Source organism: Ictidomys tridecemlineatus, chromosome 2 (genome assembly GCF_052094955.1).
Source record: "Ictidomys tridecemlineatus isolate mIctTri1 chromosome 2, mIctTri1.hap1, whole genome shotgun sequence".
Classification (NCBI taxonomy): Eukaryota; Metazoa; Chordata; class Mammalia; order Rodentia; family Sciuridae; genus Ictidomys; species Ictidomys tridecemlineatus.
The window spans coordinates 142,390,158-142,396,589 of NC_135478.1; the positions used below are offsets into that span (position 1 = coordinate 142,390,158).

Consider the following 6,432-nt stretch of genomic DNA (forward strand, 5'->3'; position numbering starts at 1 on the left):
CTCCCTAGGGGAATGTTCTATGCTCACTTAAAGATAATATTATATCTCCCATGTTAGATGTTGTGTTCTTTAGATGTTAATGAGGTTGATGGGGATGTTTGTGTCTTCTATATCCTTATTAATTTTCTGTCTGTTCTCTCAATCAATTATGGGGAGAAGGTTATTGAAATCTCTAAATGTGATTATAGATTTTTTCTTCTGGTTCTATTGAGGTTTTGGGGGTAGGGGAAGAGTGTTGGTTCTTTTTAGTTATACGTGACAGTAGAGTCCATTTTGATATAATTATACAACCATGGAATATATATTATTCTAATTAAGAATATGGAACACTTCATGGATTTGCATGTCCTCCTTGTGCAGGGACCATGCTAATCTTCTCTGTATTGTTCAGTTTTAGTATATGTGCTGCTGAATCGAGCACTCTGTGAAGTTTTGCTTCATATATTTTGGAGTTCTATTATTAGATGTTCTCTCATATAAGATTGTCTTCTCCCAACCCCACGTTGGGGATTGAATCCAGGACCTTGTGCATGCTAGGCAAGCACTCTACCACCAAGATATACCTCCAGCCATTATGTTTTTCTGTTTGTTTGATTTGGGTTTGTTTTTGGTACTGGGGATTGAACCAAGGGACATTCTATGACTGAGCTATATTCCTATTATTCCTACTTCTTTTTATTTTTATTTTGAGACAGGGTCTTGCCAGGATACCAAGGATCTCACTAAATTACTATGGCTAGCCTTGAACTTGCCATCCTCTTGCTTCAGCCTCCCCAGTTGCTGGGATTAAAGCCATATGCCACTGTGCCCAGCTCTCTTCTGTATTCTTGATAAGATTTCCCTTTTATTATTAACTTTTCCTCTTTAACTTGAAGCAAAGTCTATTTTGTCTGATATTAATATCATAGTTTAGTGTGATATATCATTTTCTTCTTAAATTTTAATCTCTCTTTAAATTACAGTTTATGTTTTGGGACAGTATTTACTTAGATCTTGCTTTTATTTAATCTAGTCTGAGAAGAATCACACTGGATATAATCATTTATATATTTCAGTGTAAGTCTCCTACTTGCTATGCATTTTATATTTTTCCCATGTTTTCTTTATTCCTTTAATTTCTCTTTTCCTGTCTTTTAGATTAATTGAGTACTTCTTGGTGTTCTATTTTTTATACCTATACCTATTTTTTTTCTAGTGGTCCTTCTGGAGTTCATAATATATACCTTAAAAATATCATAGTCTAATCACCTTCAAATATTATCATATCATTTTATATGTAATGTAAGAAGGTTATGATGGTATGATTTTACCCTCTCTAGACTTTGTACTATTACAACATATTTTGTTTCTACACTAGTAATAAATTCCAAAATGTTATTTTTTTGTTATAAGCAGCCAATTTTCTTTTAAATAACTATGAGTAAAAGGTATATATTTACTTATATTTATCATTTCTAGTATTCTTCTTTTCTTTTTATAGAGCTAATCCATCTAGAATCATTTTCCTTCAACCAAAAGAACTTTTAAAATATTTATTTAAGTGTAGATCTGCTGGTTATGAATGAACTCTCTCAGTTTATTCATTGGGAGCTTTCATCTTTATTTGGGGGTGATATTTTCAATGGCTCTAATATTATTGACTGACAATTTTATCTTCTCAGCACACTGAAGTTGTTCAGTTGTCTTCTGACTGGCATTTTTTCTAATGAGAAGTCAGCAGTTCTCTTATCTTTCTTTCCTTAGTGTAATGTGTCTTTTTCACTGTTAATTTTTAAATTTTTTCTTTATGAATGATTTTCAGAAAATAAATCATGATATACCTTTGTTTGATTTTTATGTTTCACTTGATATTTTTCTGGGATTTTTGGATTCATAGACTTTACAATTTTCACCCAATTTGGAAAATTGTCATCCACTGGTTTTATGAAAAATGTTCTTTAAATATTTTTGACATGACCTCCCTCCCATAGACACCTCCCCCAGAGTCCTTCTAGGACTCAAATTATATGAACTCACAAGTCCTTGATATTTTCATACGTGTTATGGAGGTTCTGCTAGTTTTATTTGCAGATTTCTTTTTGAGTTCTGCCTTGATAGTACATATTGCTCTGTCTTGACATTCATTAATCCATTCATTAATCTTGTCTTCTGGTGTGTCTAATTTTCTGTAAAGGCCATCCAATACTTTCTAGCTCATACTGTTTTGGGCCAGGCTATATGGACAATGACCAAACAGACTTCATTTTGTCCTGAGACTCCATATCCTGTAAGAAATGCTGTACCCATTAATAGTTACCTAGCATAAAACACTTGGCAACACAAAATAGCAATTCTTTTACAATGTAAAATTGTTCTCATTGGTTTCCATTTTCCTTGGGCAGTGTACCCTGTCAGAGATTGATTGTTTAGACGTTAGTAACCATTCTCTACTAAACTAGGGTCATTTTGACCCACTTTCCTTCTGTTTGCTTGCTGATATGCCAACCTGGAAAGTCCCATGGGAAGTACCAATATACCCATTTCATTGTCTCAGTAACTCCCCAATTCAGAGTATGTGCCTGCTTGCTTGCAGCTACATCAACCTAGATGTGGTTTTGGCCTTTAAATACCCTAAAATGCTCTGGGTTGGGGCTGTTCCTTGCTAAGACAGTTATGGGTCCTACAGTAGGCAGTCCTACTGCCTGCTGACTAAATAAAGACTCTTCAGTGTGGACAAAACTGGGACTTGGTGTGTTCATGAGCAACCTGCCCCACAACGATACAACTGTATTTGTCTCCAGAAGTTCCTTTTTTTTAAATCTTTATTTCTCTCCTTTTGTGTTTATGTTTTATTTTAAATCCTTAAGTTTGTTTACAAAACTTATATTGAAGACCTTGTTTGCTAGTTTCATAATCTAGAATTTTGGGGTCTATTTCTATTGACTGATTTTTCTCCTTTTTTCTTTAATACAGTTTTTCTGCTATGTGACTTTTTCACATCTCTATTTTTTTAATTGAATGCTTATTATTATGAATGTTACTTTGTAGAGTATATAAATGTGTTGTTCATCTTTGAAGAATATTTTGTTTTGACAGTCAGTTAAATTAACTGAAGAGGAGCTAGATTCTTTTGAGACTGTTTTAAGCTTTCTTGGGCTGTTTTTGGTGTTGTCTTTACTCATCTTATTAGTTTAGCTCTCTTAATAAGATATAATCCTTTGTGATTTATTTGGGGTCTTTTGTTTTTTGATATTGAAATAAATTTTATTACATGACTTCCCATAACAGAGAAGATTTTTAAATAGTGACTTTTGCTTACTAAGTATTTTTGTTTTTGATTTTTTCCAGAAATGACTAGAAATTTATTTTTCTTTCACTGAGTATCTAAGAGATTTTATCTGTGGCTGTGGTATAATTACGTATATACACACATTTATTTGGTCTTTGCCTTGATTTTTCATATGTACAAAAAATTTTAGTCAGATCTTTACCAAATACCCTAAGTAATCTACAAAATCTCCTCACTCTGGCTGGTTGAAACTTGAATGTACACGCAGGTCGATTACAGCCCTAGAAATTGTTGACCTTAAAATTCCCTTGTAGTTGTTTTTCCTCCAAAATTGTTATTTTGCTGGTCTTATGAAGTTTTACCTAAAAGAAGTACAATTTGCTGAAGCTGATTTCTATGCTTAAGTTCTTTTCTGTATTGTGCTTGTTCTTTCTATATATCTATCTATCCATCTATTAATCATCTATCTCCTGCTATGTTATATGAGTTGATATGTTGTTTGTTCTTCTTTCTTTACTGTAGTCCAAAATGGGCCTCAGAAAAGAGTGCTGGGGCAATTATAGGACTTGACTCATTTGTTTCCCATCACTGAGTAATAACAGTGTTAGGTGATTTGATGAGTGACTGAAAACAGTTATTTAATATAGTTTGCAAAATTTTGAAGTTGTTTATAGAGGGAGATTATGTTAGTTGGCTTTTCATTGCTGTAACTAAAATATCTAACAAGAACAACTTAGGATAAAAAAAAAGTTTACTTTGGCTTATGGTTTCAGAGTTTCAGTCCATGTGGCTGTCTCCATTGCTGTGGGCCATAGTGACGTAGACCATCATGGCAGAATGGCACAGCAGAAGAAAACTGTTCAGGTATTTTCAGACAGAAAGCAGGGTGTGTGTGTTCAGGGAATGGGTAACAGAGAAGATAAACCTTTCCAGGGTATGCCCCAATCACCTACCTCCTATAACTGGGTCCCCACCTGCCTACAGTTATCACCTAGTATAGTTGTAGTTTAAAATTATTAATCCATCAAATGAATTTATCCATTAAATGATCAATGCATTAAATGATTAGGTCATAACTCTCATAATCTAATCAATTAATCTCTTAACATTCCTGAATTAGTATGAAATTTTGGGGGGCATGTTATGATTTAGATATAAGGTATCCCTCAAAAGCTCACATGAGAGACAATACAATAAAGTTTAGAAATGAAATGATTGGCTTATGAGAACCTTAACCTAATCAGTGTGTTGATCTACTTGAATGGATTAACTACATGGTAACTGTGGGCAAGTAGTGTGTGCCTTGAGGAGGTAGGTCTCTGGGGGTGTGCTTTTGGGGTATATATTTTGTCCCTGATGAGTGGTGATCTCTTTCTGCCTCCTATCTGCCATGTTCTCAGCTGTTTTCCTCTGTCATGCTCTTCTGCCTTGATATTCTGTCTCAGCTTGGGCACAGAGCAATGGAGTCAGCCATCTATGGACTTAGACCCTCAAAACTGTGATCCCCAAATGAACTATCTCTCTTCTAAAATTGTTATTGTCAGGTCTTTTGGTCACAGAGTCAAAATAAAAACAAAAACCCTGACTATAATAGAAATTGGTATAAAAAGTCGTGTTAATGTGACTAAACTGAACATGTGATTCAGAAGCTTTTTGGAATTTGTATAAAGAATTTTGAAAAGTTTAGAGATGCAAGTTGGGAAAGTTTTAGATTATAATAAGTGTAAATCAAAATACATGCTGATAAGAATGTGGACAGTAAAGACTGGGATCATAAGGTTTCAGAAGAGGAGGACTCTAATGGAAACTGAACTAGAGGTCATTCATATTATGTTCTGGTTAACAAGTTGTCTACATTTTGTCCATGTCCTGAAACTTTCTGTGAGGCTAAATTTTAAGGTGATGTCCTAATTAAACTGGCAGAAAAAATTTCTAGGCAGTACAGCATTCAGGCAGCAGCATAGCTATTGCTGGTGGCTTTTAGCAAAACTTACTATAATGATCAACAACAGAAATCAGAGCAGGAATTTGTATAAAATTCTTTATACAAATTCCAAATTAGAAATCTTGGGGTTCAGTCAGAAAAGTGCTAATAAAACTGACACTAATAAACTTGTGGTTGCTAGACTTTATAGTCACTAAAGAGATGCTAAGTACTTAGAGACAAAAGGATAGATGAATTGAAAGCATCTCAGGAATTGGCAAGATCATACCCATCTCAGGCTCAATGGCATAAAAAATAAAAAATTCCCCTGAAAAGAAACTAATGGGGTACTTTGCTTGCACAGGGGACCTTAGGAAGTTGTTTCACCATGCTTATCATTTATTAAGGTCACAATGACAAAAATTCTGGCTAAAAAAGTAATACCTTATATCTAAACCCCTGGCTCCCAAAATCTCATGTCCATCTCACAATAAAATATATTTAGTTCATTTCAAAGAGTACCCATAATCTTAACAGTTCTAGCATTGCCCAAAAGTCCAAGTCCAAAGTTTCCTCTGAGACTCTAGACAAACTTTTGGCTATGAACTCATGTAAAAATTAAAAGCAAGTCATATATGTCCAGTATATAATGGCTCTGCCTTGGTACTAGTTCCCAGGGTAGCATCTGCTTGTGGGTTTTTGCTATAGTAGGTAATCATTTTCTGTGTTTGCCTGTCTAATTTAGGGGATAGTTGTTTGCCCTGTGACTTATTGATCTAACTGTTAAGAAAAGTTGATTCTCTAGTTTGTTAGCTTTTCACTTGTTTGGTCAGAGTGATATCTTTTATCCATGGCTGGAAACTGAAGATACAGAGGGATGTTTTTAATATATATGGATTTAACATGTAAGAAGCTGTAAGACAAACAGGATGGGGGATAGGAACTATTGTTTGAATGCTGGTAGTATTCACCTGTAAAGATATGTGACTATTTTTTACACACACACACACACACACACACACACACACACACTCACACATATAGTTGGGGGCTAAGGTTTTTAGCTTCTGATAAAATTACTTTAAAGACTAAAAAATTATCATCTTTTGTAATTCTTTTTGATTGAATTTCAAATTATATTTTTAAAAGAATTTAATCATATCATTGAAATTTTCACATTTATTAGCATAAAGTTGTTTAGTACAGAATTTAGCAGAAACCAGCAAGATGAAAGCTGGCT

At 34.0% G+C, this 6,432-nt stretch overlaps 1 non-coding gene across 1 annotated transcript; it reads right to left on the bottom strand.

Annotated features, from left to right (window-relative positions):
• Window positions 1–315: 315 nt before the first annotated feature.
• LOC120892169 (U6 spliceosomal RNA) lies at window positions 316–421 on the bottom strand. Its single transcript, XR_005736821.1, has one exon. It is a non-coding gene; the product is annotated as a U6 spliceosomal RNA (small nuclear RNA).
• Between the last annotated feature and the right edge of the window lie 6,011 nt (window positions 422–6,432).